Raw genomic sequence first — 14458 nt, forward strand, 5'->3', positions numbered from 1 at the left:
ACAGCACTGCCAAATCAATTTGCATGATCATTCTGATGTACTTTTCAGAATTTTGTAATTTTAAGTTCATTGTGTCATTTGTCTGATGAAAATACTTCAGGTACCGGGCACTCGTAATTCACGCATGTAATCCTGCTACTCAGGAGGCTGAAATCTGAGGATCATGGTTTGAAGCCAGCCCAGTCTGTGAGAAGCTGGAAGTGGAGGTGTGGCTCAAGTGGTAGAATGCCCAGCCTTGAACAAAACATACTAAGGAACAGCACTCAGTTCCTGAGTTCAGGCTTCAATACTGGGACACTTCAAGTCTACTCTACCACATTTGTCCGCATGGTTTAGTTGTGGATGCAAGGCTTGGAGGTGCAGCTCTTCATTCCAACACACCCCTTCCACCCTATACAGTGATCCCTCACCTATCACAGGAATTAGGAAACAGGGACCCCCATGATAGGTGAAAATCGTGAAGTAGCAGTGTTAGATATCGTCCCTTGCTATATCGAGGTTCATTTATTGCTACTTACGTAGGAGGATTTTCATCTATCACAGGGGGTCTCTAGAATGTAACTCCTGTGACTGGTGAGGGATCATTATTTATGTATTAAAAAAAAAACCTGTGATACCATGAAGTCACAATAAATGAACCATGATATAGCAAGGGACGACTGTACTCAGCCTAAGGACCCCTGATAACTTTACCCACTTTTTCGTGTGACTGTTACTTCTTTTCCTGTCTTTTTTTTTTTTTTGGGTGGTGCTGGACATAGAACCCTGGACCTTGTGCATGTTAGGCAAGTACTGTACCATTGAACTATCCCCCTAGACCTTGATTTTGGGTTTGTTTGTTTGTTGTCTCCCTATATAGTTCAAGTTGGCCTTGACTCTTCAAATTCATTCATATAGAAGGTCGTGATGTACATTTTGGTAATTGGATCGTATTTATCAGAACTATCTGACACTTACCTGAAGCAAAACTTTGTTGAAGACACACTTAACTCCAGTTTCCTTGCCTACAAAATGGATACATCATAATTCCTGCTGGGCAGGGTGGCTCATACCTGTAATCTCTGCTTCTCAGGAAGCAGAGATTGGATGTTCACAGTTTGACCCTCAACTGCAAAAAGTAGGGAGTTCCCTTGCTTCAGTGAGATAGCATTTGGTAAAGCTTAATAAATATTAGTCTGGGAGGAGGCTACAATGCTTGATAAGAAATGTACTCATTATCTTGCTCATGTAATTGTAACCCCTCTGTACAGTATTTTCACAATAAAAAATAAAATAAATATTGGTCTGGGGCTGAGAAGGTGGCTCAGTGGTAGAGCACTTGCCTTGCATGCTCGAGGCCCTGGGTTCGATTCCTCAGCACCACATAAGCAAAAAGAAAAAAGCCGGAAGTGACGCTATGGCTCAAGTGGTAGAGCACTAGCCTTGAGCTGAAGAGCTGAGGGACAGCGCCCAGGCCCAGAGTTCAGGCCCCACGACCGGACCAAAAAAAAAAAAATTAAAAAAAAAATATTGGTCTGGCTAGGAGGATTATCATATTACTATGAGGAGGGAATAACTCCTAAAGTGTTGGGAGCCAAAAGTTGAGTCTCTCAACATAATAAGCTTAACTATCTCACTGGAACAACTTGAGGCTGAGTTTACAGAATCCCACCTTTTCACCACGCCCTAAGTAAACACCCTGCAGCTACTAACGACCACCTTTTTCACCTTGCCTTAAGCAAACATCCTACAGCTGCTTCGGCCAAAGACGGCCAATGAAAAAGCTTCCTTATTATAAATACAGCTGTGTGAAAAATAAAATTGAGCAGCTTGATCAGAATCCCTGTCTTGCTGTCATTCTTCGTGTCTCTTGTCCCTTCATTCCTTCTCGTTTAGGTTCATTGCCCTCGTTGAAGTCCTGCGGGTAGGGACACTAAAGAGTATATAGTTAGCCGGGCTAGTTACTTAGGAAGCTGAGGTCTAAGAATCTCAGTTCAGCAGGGTGCTGGTGGCTCACGCCTGTAATACTAGCTACTCAGGAGGCTGAGATCTAAGGATCGTGGTTCAAAGCCAGCCCGAGCAGGAAAGTCCGTGAGACTCTTATCTCCAATAAACCACTAGAAAACCAGAAGTGGCGTTGTGGCTCTAGGGGTAGAGCACTCGCCTTGAGCTGAAGAGCACAAGGACAATGCCTAAGCCCAGAGTTCAAGCCAACCAAGGTAGCTAAATCCAAGAGACTCTTTTTTTTTTTTTTTTTGGGTCCGGTCGTGGGGCCTGAACTCTGTCCCTCAGCTCTTCAGCTCAAAGCTAGCGCTCTACCACTTGAGCCACAGCGCCACTTCCAGCTTTTTTCTTTTGGCTTATGTGGTGCTGGGGAATCAAACCCAGGGCCTCAGGCATGCAAGGCAAGCGCTCTACCACTGAGCCACCTTCCCAGCCCCCTCCAAGAGACTCTTATCTCCATTAACTACCACCAACAAAAACAACCCTGGAACTGGAGGCATGGCTCAAGTTGTAGGATACTAGCAATCAACCAGTGCATAAGGACCTAAATTCAAGACCACCCCCCTTAAAAGATTGGACAGAAAGAATGAAAACACTCAGAAAGAACAGGAAGAGAGCAAAAGTGTGTGTGTGTGTGTGTGTGTGTGTGTCTGTGTGCGTGTGTGCGTGTACGTGCACGTGCGCGTGTGCACCAGTTCTGAGGCTTGAACTCAGGGCCTGGTCACTGTCCCTGAGCTGTTCTGCTTAAAATTAACACGATACCACTTAAGCTACAGCTCCACTTCTGGCTTTGGTGATTAATTGAAGACAAGAGTCTCACAGACTTTTCTGCCCAGGTTGGTTCAAACTACAATCCTCAGATCTTACCCTCCTGAGTAGCTAGGATTACAGGTGTGAGCTACCAGTACCTAGCTGAGAGTACAAAGTTTATACACTTTTATTTTGTCAGTCATGGGGCTTGAACTCTGGGACTGGACACTGTCCTTCAGTTCTTCAGCTCAAGGCTAGTGCTCTACCACTTGAGCCACAGCACCACTTTCAGTTTTCTGGTGGTTTATTAGAGGTAAGAGTCTCATGGACTTTGCTGCCTGGACTGGCTTTGAACAGTGATCCTTAGATCTCAGCATCTTGAGTAACTAGGATTATAGGCTTGAGCCACCAACACCAGCTTACTTCCAGCCTTTTATGGTTAATTAGAGGTAAGAGTCTCTGGATTTTTCCTGCCTGGGCTGGCTTGAATTGGATCCTCAGATATCAGCTATGAGTAGCTAGGATTACAGGCATGAGCCACCAGTGTCCATCAACAACATCGATTTTAATGGCTACTTAAGATTTCATTACATGGATGATTTATATTACCATATTCCTATATGACATTTTATACAGTTTGTAATTATAAATGAGGCTACACTAAGCATTTCTTTTTCTTTTTCTGGTTGATCGTGGGGCCTGAACTCTGGGCCTGGGCGCTGTCCCTCAGCTCTTCAGCTCTTCAGCTCAAGGTGAGCGCTCTACCACTTGAGCCACAGTGCTACTTCCAGCTTTTTCTGCTTACGTTGTACTGAGGAATCAAACCCAGGGCCTCATGCATGCAAGGCAAGTACTCTACCACTGAGCCACCTTCCCAGCCCTAACATTTCATTTCATTAATCTTTGGCTTAGTTTGTGAAGACTGTATAGGGTAGTGTTCTAGAAAGAAATTTGTAGATAACATGTGTTAAAGTTAAAACCAAAGGCCCTAGGTTAGCTGTTACCCTATGTTGGCCTAGGTCTGCAGTTACCCTGTGTAGGCCTTAAGGAACCTTCACCTATATTAAGAATAGCACATAGCCATGGTGGTTCATGCCTGTAATCCTAGTTACCCAGGAGGCTGAGATCTGAGGATCACTGTCAAAGCCGGCTCAGGCAGCAAAGTCCATAAGTCTCATCTCCAGTTAACCACCAGAAAACTGGAAGTGGCACTGTGGCTTAAGTGGTAGAGTGCTAGCCTTGAGCTATAGAACTGAGGGTCAGTGCCCAGGCCCAGAGTTCAAGCCCTATGACCAACAACAACAGAAAAAAAGAATAGCACATACTTCCAATTTCACAGAATTCTAATGAAAAGTTAGGTTTCCTGTGAATAATAATTGTTTTTCATAGAACTTGACACAAAGAATAAAAATGAGTTGCTATTATTATCACAAATTAAATTCCTATATTTAATTATACATATGTATATACATACAACTGGTCTATTTTGGAGCTATTGGTTTGGCTTTTTTTATTCTACCCATTCTTGTTTTGTTTTTGTTTTTTTTTGGTCAGTCATGGGGCTTTGAAACTCTGTGCTTGGGCGCTGTCCTTGTGCTCTTTAGCCCAAAGCGAGCACTCTACCACTTGAGCCACAGCGCCACTTCCGGCTTTTTCTGTGGATGTGGTACTGAGGAATCAAACCCAGGGTCTCCTGAGGAATCGAACCCAGGGCCTCTGGCATGCAAGGCATGCGCTCTACCACTGAGCCACCTTCCCAGCCCCCACTTCCAGTTTTCTAGTGGTTTATTAGAGGTAAGAGTCTCACGGACTTTCCTGCGTGATCCTCAGATCTCAGCCTCCTGAGTAGCTAGGATTACAGGTGTAAGCCACCGGCACCCGGCTTTCTACCCATTCGTATAGCAACTACAATTATAACTATTCATGTATTGGGTTTGAGGTAATGAGCTGAAACATGAAACGTTTCAACTGGGCTGGGAAGATGGCTCAGTGGTAGAGCACTTGCCTTGCATGCCTGAGGCCCTTGGTTCGATTCCTCAGTACCACATAAGCAGAAAAAAGCCAGAAGTGGCACTGTGGCTCAAGTGGTAGGACACTAGCCTTGAGCTGAAGAGCTGAGGGACAGTACCCAAGTCCAGAGTTCAGCCCCCATGATGGACAAAAAGAAAAAAAAAGAGTCTCATGGACTTTCCTGCTTGGGCTGGCTTTGAACCGTGATCCTCAGATCTCAGCCTCCTGGGTAGCTAGGATTACAGGCACAAGCCACTGGTGCCCAGCTCTTTCTTTTTAATTTTTGTTATTGTTATTATGAAAGTGATATACTGAGGGGTAACAGTTACATAAGACAGGTAATAAGTACATTTCTTTTTGGACACTGTCACTCCTTCCTTTGCTCTTTCCTACTTTTTCCCTTCCATCCCACCCACAAAGTTATATAGTTCATTTTCAATATAGTGTCTAGTGAGCACCACTACTGCATTTGTTCACCCTTTGTCCTTCTATTTCTTTAACCCTTCTTTCTTTCTTTCTTTTTCCAGTACTGGGAACTCAGGGCCTTGACCATGGTTGACACTGTACCACTTGAGCCACACTTTCAAACTGTTGGGTTGTTTATTTATTTATTTTTTTGCTGGCAATTAGAGATAAGAGCCTGAGGGGCTGGGAAGGTGGCTCAGTGGTAGAGCGCTTGCCTTTCATGCCTGAGGCCCTGGGTTCGATTCCTTAGCACCACATAAGCAAAAAGAAAAAAGCCAGAAGTGGCGCTGTGGCCCAAGTGGTAGAGCGCTAGCCTTGAGCTGAAGAGCTGAGGGACAGTGCCCAGGCCCAGAGTTCAGGCCCCACGACCGGACCCCCCCCCCCAAAAAAAAAGAGATAAGAGCCTGAGAGACTTTTAGGTCTGGGTGGCTTCAAATTGAGATCTTCAAGGTCTTAGTCTCCTGAGTAGCTAGAATTATAGGTGTGAGCTATCAGTGTCTGACTATTTTCTTACAATGCTGGGGACTGAATCCAGGGCTTTATCAATACTAGCCAATTACTACACCACTGAGCTACATCCCCAAAGTGAGTATTTTTAAAAAAATTAATTGTATTTTGTAACTGCTTCTGAATATATAAGAAGGCTGATGGATTTGTATTTGTCTTATATCTCTGCATTCTGCTATTGTCATCATTTTAAAATCAATTCTCATGGGTTTTCTTTGTATTTAATCATGTCATCTACAAACTATGATAAATTTGCCTCTCTCCAAAAAAGTTATAAACTCTTTTTTCTATTTCTAGTCTCATATTGGATTTTTCAGAGTCATATTAAATCACTCAAGGATGAGATTAGACATTTTTGTTTCCTTCTCTTTTTTTTCTTCTTCCTTCTTCTTTCTTTTTCTCTTTTTTCTTTTTCTTTTTTTTTGTTGCTCATGGGGCTTGAACTCTGGGTCTGGGCACTTCAGCTCAAGGCTAGTGCTCTACCACTTTGAGCCACAGCACCACTTGCAGTTTTCTGGCAGTTAATTGGAGATGAAGAGTCTCATGGACTTTCCTGACTGGGCTGGCTTTAAACCTTGATCCTTAGATCTCAGCTTCCTGAGTAGCTAGGATTATAGGCATGTGGGAGGCCAAACACCATTATTTTGATATTGAAGAGTGCTGCTGGCCCAGGGCCTTGGGTATGCTAAACAAGTGCTCTGGTCTCCAATTCTAATCTCTCATATTATTATTATTATTGTCAGTCATGGGGCCTGAACTCGGCCTGGGCACTGTCTCTCAGCTGTTTAACTCAAGGCTAGCACTCTACCACTTGAGCCACAGTGCCAACTTCCAGTTTTCTGGTGGTTTATTGGAGCTAAGGGTCTAACAAACTTTCCTACCTGGGCTGGCTTTGAACCTTGACCTCAGATCTCAGCCACCTGAGTAGCTAGGATTATAAGCATGAACCACCAGTGCCCAGCTTATATTAAAAATTGAGACTGGGGGCTGGGAAGATGGCTTAGTGGTAGAGCGCTTGCCTTGCATGCTGGAGACCCTGGGTTTGATTCCTCAGCACCACATAAGCAAAAAGAAAAAAGCCAGAAGTGGCGCTGTGGCTCAAGTGGTAGAGCGATAGCCCTGAGCTGAAGAGCTGAGGGACAGCGCCCAGGCCCAGAGTTCAGGCCCCACGACCAGACCCAAAAAAAAAAAATTGAGACTGGATTTCTGTAGGTTTCCCAGGCTGGCCTGGAATTAAAGATCTTCCTGTCTTGGCTTCCTAAGTAGTTGGGATTCCAAGTAGGCACCACCACTCCCGACCTTATTCCATGTGTTTTAAGTTGTTGATTTCGTGCATATATACACATATATTCATATATGAATACTTCTAAGATGTTTAAGAAATTTTAAAAAGTAGAATTGATTTACCATGTTTTCTTCTTCTTTTTTAGACAGTGTCTCATTATGGAGCCCAGGCTAGCCTTGAACTTCTGATTTTTCTGCCTCAGTATCCTATACACTGGGATTATGATCATGTGTCACCATATCTGGCCATACTAGATTCTTTGTTAAAAATAGTCAAATATGTGTGTATATGTGCATGTGTATGCGTGAGTGCCTGTGCATGTGTGCATCTTTATATGTTATGTATTTCTGAGTCAGGGTGCTACTATGTCCAGGCTGTCCTGGAACTTGCTATCAAACTCATGATCCTTCTGCCTCAGTCTTCTGAAACTAGAATTAAGAGTGAGTATTCGACTATTCATCTGGGTGCTGGTGGCTCATGTCTGTAATCCTAGCTATTCAATAGGCTGAGATCTGAGGATCATGGATCAAAGCCAGCTCAGGCAAGAAAACCCATGAAAGTCTTTATGTTTTGTTTTCTTTTTTGCCAGTCCTGGTGCTTGAACTCTGGGCCTGGGCGCTGTCCCTGAGCTGCTTTTGCTCAAAGCTAGCACTCTACCACTTGAGCCACAGCGCCACTTCCGGCTTTTTCTGTGGATGTGGTACTGAGGAATCAAACCCAGGGCTTCCTGCATGCTAGGCGAGCACTCTACCACTGAGCCACCTTCCCAGCCCCCATGAAAGTCTTATCCCCAAATAACCACCCAAAAGCTGGAAGTGGAGCAGTGGCTCAAGTGATAGAGTACTAGCCTTGAGCAAAAGAAATTCAAGGACAGCACCAAGACCCAGAATTCAAGCTCCAGGACTGGCACACACAAAAAAGTATGCAACTAGGCACTGGTAGCTCATGCCTGTAATTCTAGCTACTCAGGAGGTTGAGATCTGAGGATCTCAGTTCAAAGCTAGTCCAGGCAAAGTCTGTGAGACTCTTATCTCCAATTAACCACCAGAAAACCAATAGTGGCACTGTGGCTCAAGTGGTAGAGCACTAGCCTTGAGCTGAAGAGCTGAGGGACAGCGCCCAAGCCCAGAGTTCAAGTACCATGACCGACTGACAAGAAAACAACAACAACAAAAAAACAGCCTGGAGAGACAAATCCAAGCGACTCCTATGTCCAATTAATCAGCAAAAAGCTAGAAGTGGAGTTGTGGCTCAAGTGGCAGAGCACCAGCCTTCAGAAGAAAAGCCAAGGGAGATTGTAGGCCCTGACTTCAAACCCTAGAAACAGCAGGGGAAGAAAAGTGTGCCAGCATGCTTAGCCATGTTTGGTTTATTTTTTCTAATTATTATTATTATTTGGTCATGGGACCTGAACTCTGGGCCTGGGCGCTGTCCCTCAGTGCTTTAGCTCAGGGCTAGGGCTCTACTACTTGAGCCACAGAGCTACTTCCGGTTTTCTGGTGGTTAATTGGAGTTAAGAGTCTCATGGACTTTCCTCTCCAGGCTGGCTTTGAACCCTGATCTGCAGACCTCAGCCTCCTGAGTAGCTAGGATTACAGGCATGAGCCACTGGTGCCAGCTGTTTGGTTTATTTTTAATTCATTACAGGAATATGTTTCTTTTTTTTTTTTTGGTCGTGGGGCCTGAACTCTGGGCCTGGGCACTGTCCCTCAGCTCTTCAGCTCAAGGCTAGCGCTCTACCACTTGAGCCACAGCGCCACTTCTGGCTTTTTTCTTTTTGCTTATGTGGTGCTGAGGAATTGAACCCAGGGCCTCGAGCATGCAAGGCAAGCGCTCTACCACTGAGCCACCTTCCCAGCCCAGGAATATGTTTCTTTTAAAAAATGCTTTATTATTATTATTTTGCCAGTCCAAGGGCTTGAACTCAGGGCCTGGGCACTGTCCCTGAATTTCTTTTGTTCAAGGCTAGCACTCCACCACTGAGCCACAGCGCCACTTCTGGCCTTTTCTGTTTATTTGGTACTGAGGAATTGAACCCAGGGCTTCATTCATGCTGGGCAAGCACTCTACCATATACCTAGCCCCCAACTCCAGTTTTTGAGTGATTAATTGGAGATAAGAGTCTCACAGGGACTTTTCTTCCTACGTTGATTTTGAACTGTGATCCTCAGACCTCAGCCTCTTGAGTAGCTAGAATTATAGGCGTGAGCCACTATCACCCAGCTACAATTTTTATTAATTCTAAATATACCAGGATTTTTTATATTTCTTTTTTTAACTGTATTTTTTTGGTCTTTTCTTTTTTGGTACTGGGTATCGAACCCAGGACATTGCACTTGCTAGGCATGTGCTTTGCCACTGTGCTGCACCCCAGCCTGATTTTTTTATATTTCTACCCCCCAAAATATGTCTTCTCTCTAACTTTTTGGGGGTGCTGTTTCTGACAGGTTTTGATGTGCAATATGTTTTGGCTTCATAAATAAGTCCAGTAGTTTTCCAGCTTTTTCATTCTTCAGAACAGTTCCAGCTTTCAATTCATTTTGACAGATAAATACCATATAATAGAGATGACAAGGAAGAAAATGCAAATTGGCACAGATTATTTTGCCTCAGTAACTCTGCCACTTTTGTAGCTAGAGGACAGCTTTGATTGTGAAGAAGCAATTTGGAGCGGTGGGAGGGCCAACACCATTATTTTGTGTTGAAGAGTGCTGCTGGCCAGGCAGGCCCAGGGTGAGTGAAGGTAGGTCAGGAGAGGGAGATCAGGGTAGAAGGAGAAGACAAGAACAGCAAATGATGAAGAGAGAATTTATCAGAGTAGAGCTGTTTAAACAAAGACAAAGACAAAAACAAAAATCAGTCTCACTAGAGACTATGTTGAAAATGAGCTATACAACTGACTGGGAGAAGGGGGAAGGAAAGAAGAAATGTACTCTACCTGTCTTATATAACTGTAACCCCTCTGTACATCACCTTTATAATAACAATAAAACTTTTTGTTTGTTTGTTTGTTTTTGTCAGTCATGGGGCTTGAACTCTGGGCCTAGGTGTTGTACCTCTGCTCTTCAACTCAAGACAAGCTCTCTACCACAGTGCCACTTCTGGTTTTCTGGTGGTTAATTGGAAATAAGAGTCTCACAGACTTTTCTCCCTGGGCTGGCTTTGAATTGTGATCCTCAAATCTCAACTTCCTGAGTAGCTAAGATTACAGACATGTACCACTGATACCCAGCAAAAGTTTGTTTTTTTGTTTTGTTTTGTTTTTTAGATCAGGATCAAAAAGCCTGGAATCCAAGCTACTCAGGAGGCTGAGTTATAAGGATTCAGGTTTGAAATCAGTACAGGCAGACAAAACCAACAGATTCTTATCTCCAATTAAACAGTAAAATTCCAGAACTGGAGTAGTGTCTCAAGTGTTAAAGTGTCAGCCTTGAGCACAAAAGCTAAACAACAATAAGAGACTCTGAGTTCAAGCCCCAGGACTGGCAAAAGGAAAAGAAGAATCCGGATGAAATAGAAGAACTAAGCCTAAAGGTGAGAGAATGCAGGCAGGCTGGGTAGGGGGATTATCTGGGAGTTAGTCCTCCTTCTCTTCCCTTCCATTGTTCTTGTCTCTATCTGCTCTAGGAAACAGTCACATGATTTCCCACTTAGGGTATTTGTTCATCTTCTGTCCTTATCATCACTCACACCACAGTCTACAGTGACCTGTGTATTTATGAGAAGGCAGCACAGAAGACAGAACAGAAAGAAGCAGAGTATAATGTAGATGGTTCTAGTAATGGGCCTTGAACTCAAGACCTCAAGCTGTCTCTTAGCTTTTCCACTCAATGCTGGCACTCTACCATTTGAGTCATACCTCCATTTATGGCTTTTTGGTGGTTAATTGGAGATAAGAGTCTCATGGATTTTCCTGCGTAGGCCAGCCTCAAACAGCAATCCTCAGATTTCAGGTTCCTGGGTAGCTAGGATTATATGTATGAACCACTGGCACTGGGCTAACCAACTTTGAATGCCTAGCACATGGCATAAAGCCCTAGACAAGGTTCATCATTTCTTTTTCAGTCCTTTCCTTCTTTCTCTCCAACATCTGCCATTGGCACTCACAGTGACATGATGTTTTTCATGGATAGGAAAATGCTGTAAAACAGACCAGAAGCAATGTGATAGGGAATCCTGGGAACTGTTGCACATCATACTTGTCACATGGCCAAGTTAATTTTGAATGAAGAAACAAGGACTAGGGGCTGGGAAGGTGGCTCCATGATAGAGTGCTTGCCTAGCATGCACGAAGCCCTAGGTTCCTTTCCTTAGTACCACATAAACAGAAAAAGCTGAAAGTGGCATTATGGCTCAAGTGGTAGAGTGCTAGCTCTGAGCAAAAGAAGCTCAGGGACAGTGCCCAGGCCCTGAGTTCAAACCCTAGGACTGGCAAAAAAAAAAAAAAGGACAACACACACAAATGACAAATGAAATTCAGCCCATGTAAACTTCTATTAAAGAAATTCTGGGCTCTTTTTACTCAAATCTTTGGAACTGGTGGAAAAATTTCCCTGAGTTTTTCATAGATTCCTCCCTCCCCTTTCTCTTGCACCCATAGATGGGTTAGTTAACAACCAACAGAGCAGATACCAGCTTGACATTAGGAGTGAGATGCCAAGAGCACAGATGGTCCACAACCCAGATAATTAACTTCTGAAGAAGCAACATCTAATATGTCTTCTCTGGGTGTACGGTTTAGTTGGGCACAACTGGGGCATAGAATAAGTTTCTTCAACAACTCTTCTTTTACCTCTTAAAATATCAGCAGAGCACTCATCCATTTCCTGGGGACAATGATCTACTGGAAAGACTTGCAAGGAAGAGTTCCAAATAAATTCTGTAGATACTCCATAACTCTCAGTTCCTTAGGTATGGACCATACATAATACATAGTATCTCTCTATGTCTCCTCTCCTCTCTCTCCTCCTATCTACCCTTTTCCTCCTCTCTTCTCTCTCTCTCCAGGTAGGTCCTGGGGTTTGAACTCAGGGCCTGGGCACTGTCGCTAAGGTTTTATCCTCGAGGTTGGTACTCTACTACTTAGCCACAGCTCCACTTCTGCCTTTTTAGTGGTTAACTGGAAATGAGTAGCAGAGATTTTCTTGCCCAGACTGGCTTGGAGCTATGATCCTCAGATCTCAGCCTCAAGATTTCATGTGTGAGCCATTGGTGATGGGCTTCACATAGTGACTTTCTTCCAAAAAGTGGGCTTAGGGCAAAGAGGAGAGATTTTTCTTTTTTTTGCCAGTCCTGGGGCTTTCAATCAGGGTCTGGTCACTGTCCCTGAGCTTCTTTTGCTCAAGGCTGGCACTCTACCACTTGAGCCACAGCACCACATCTGACTTTTTCTGTTTATATGGTACTGAGGAATAGAACCCAGGGCTTCATTCATGCTAGGCAAGCACTCTACACTTAGCCATATTCCCATATCAGGAGAGAATTTCTTACTCTGTGTGTGTGGGGGGGAGGGGGGAGTGTATTGGTCTTACAATGTTTTTGTTTTTGGTCCAGTCGTGGGGCCTGAACTCTGGGCCTGGGCGCTGTCCCTCAGCTCTTCAGCTCAAGGCTTTAGCGCTCTACCACTTGAGCCACAGTGCCACTTCTGGCTTTTTTCTTTTTGCTTATGTGGTGTTGAGGAATCGAACCCAGGACCTCAGGCATGCAAGGCAAGCACTCTACCACTGAGCCACCTTCCCAGCCCCATCTTACAATGTTATCAAGGCTGATCTCAAACTCCTAGGCTGAAGCTATCCTGACTTAGTCTTCCAAGTAGCTGGCACTACAAGTATACACCAGAAAACCTGGTAAAAGTCACCTTTTGGGGGAGAAACCTGAGCCACTCTTACTCTTGCTAGATGATAAAAGTCAACATCAGGGATGGGAATGTGGCTTTGTGGTAGAGTGCTTGCTTAGCATGCATCAAGCCCTGGGTTCCATCCCTCAATACTACATAAACAGAAAAAAGCCAGAAGTGGCACTGTGGCTCAAGTGGTAGAATGTTAGCCTTGAGGAAATGAAACTCAGAGACAATGCCCAGGCCCTGAGTTAAAGCCACAGAACTGGTTAAAAAATAAATAAAAATAGGGGCTGGGAAGGTGGCTCAGTGGTAGAGTGTTTGCCTTGCATGCATGAGGCCCTGGGTTTGATTCCTCAGTACCACATAAGCAGAAAAAACCAGAAGCAGTGCTGTGGCTCAAGTGGTAGAGCTCTAGCCTTGAGCTGAAGAGCTGAGGGCAGTGCCCAGGCCCAGAATTCAGGTCCCAATACTGACTCCCTAGAGCGTATCCTATCCAAATCCCTTCTGTGTTGCTCAGGGCTCTGTGCCTTCTGGGCCCACGATGACCTCATTCATTCACAGGGTTTCAGTGACCACTTCTGAAGACTTTCCAAAGCTCGTCTGGTTCAAGCAACCCTCTGTTATACAGCGCCCCCTAGATGTCCAATTCAGCAAGTCCAAACCCAAAGCCCGATTCTCCTCACCTCTCCCCAGTTTTTCCTCTCGCGGCCCCAGAACCTGAGCTTCACCACCTGTCTTCCTTGTCTCGTAGCTCCTGCTAGTCCCTGAATTGTGTCAATGCTTCCTGCATAGGGCCTCTCGTCCTGGGGTCCATCCCCAGCCTGCTGCCTGCCGGGTAAATACATTTTTAGGTGTGGGCTCTCTGCCCTCAGGTGTCCCCCATTTCTCTCACTACGCCTTTCCTTGCTTCATTCCTGTCCGTTTCTCTCGGGCCTCTAGAAGGTATTAACATAGGAAAATGTATATTCTCTGGGCCCTCCGCCTGGCAGGCCACGATTCCTGTGCAATGAAATCCCTCAAAAATCCTTTATCGTGAGGTGTGTGTGTGGGGGGGTAGTGTTAAGTTACACCTGTGTTCGAGACAGAATCACTAGTAATTAGTAGTTACTACGATCTATTTATAAATGCATCATAAGGAGACAAACGACTCAGCCATTCACAAGTTTTCCATGTCCGGAGAGATGGAAGTAATGATCCACAAAACATCTTCGAAGAGAGTGACGCGAAAAGGTGATAAAGAACGGCTGTGTAATCCGATTAATTTAAGACCTGAGAATAAAAAGCAGGTAGAAACAATGAAGGAACTTTAAACATTAAAAAGAAGGTGGGGGGGGGGAGGAGCCCGACAACAAAAAACAAAAACAATCCACGATGTTGAGGAGATTTGAATACCTGCTGAAGTGTGTTTGATGCAATAAAGGAGTACCAGTCCCAACGAGCCAGCCAGGAGTCGAACCTGGAATCTTCTGATCCGTAGTCAGACGCGTTATCCATTGCGCCACTGGCCCTGAGACACTCCCGCTTCTCTCAGCAATGATACTTCAAGCTTATGCAGCAGTGTTTCTTGGGATCTGTAGTCCTTCGCTAGAGTTCCACATGCATCTGAAGCATTCTGGGAG

The 14458-nt window shown here is 44.6% G+C and overlaps 1 non-coding gene across 1 annotated transcript; it reads right to left on the reverse strand.

Annotated features, from left to right (window-relative positions):
- Positions 1-14274: 14274 nt before the first annotated feature.
- On the reverse strand, positions 14275-14347 carry Trnar-acg. The gene has a single exon. It is a non-coding gene; the product is annotated as a tRNA-Arg (tRNA).
- Between the last annotated feature and the right edge of the window lie 111 nt (positions 14348-14458).

Source organism: Dipodomys ordii, unplaced genomic scaffold (assembly GCF_000151885.1).
Source record: "Dipodomys ordii isolate 6190 unplaced genomic scaffold, Dord_2.0 Scaffold84, whole genome shotgun sequence".
NCBI classification, from domain to species: Eukaryota; Metazoa; Chordata; class Mammalia; order Rodentia; family Heteromyidae; genus Dipodomys; species Dipodomys ordii.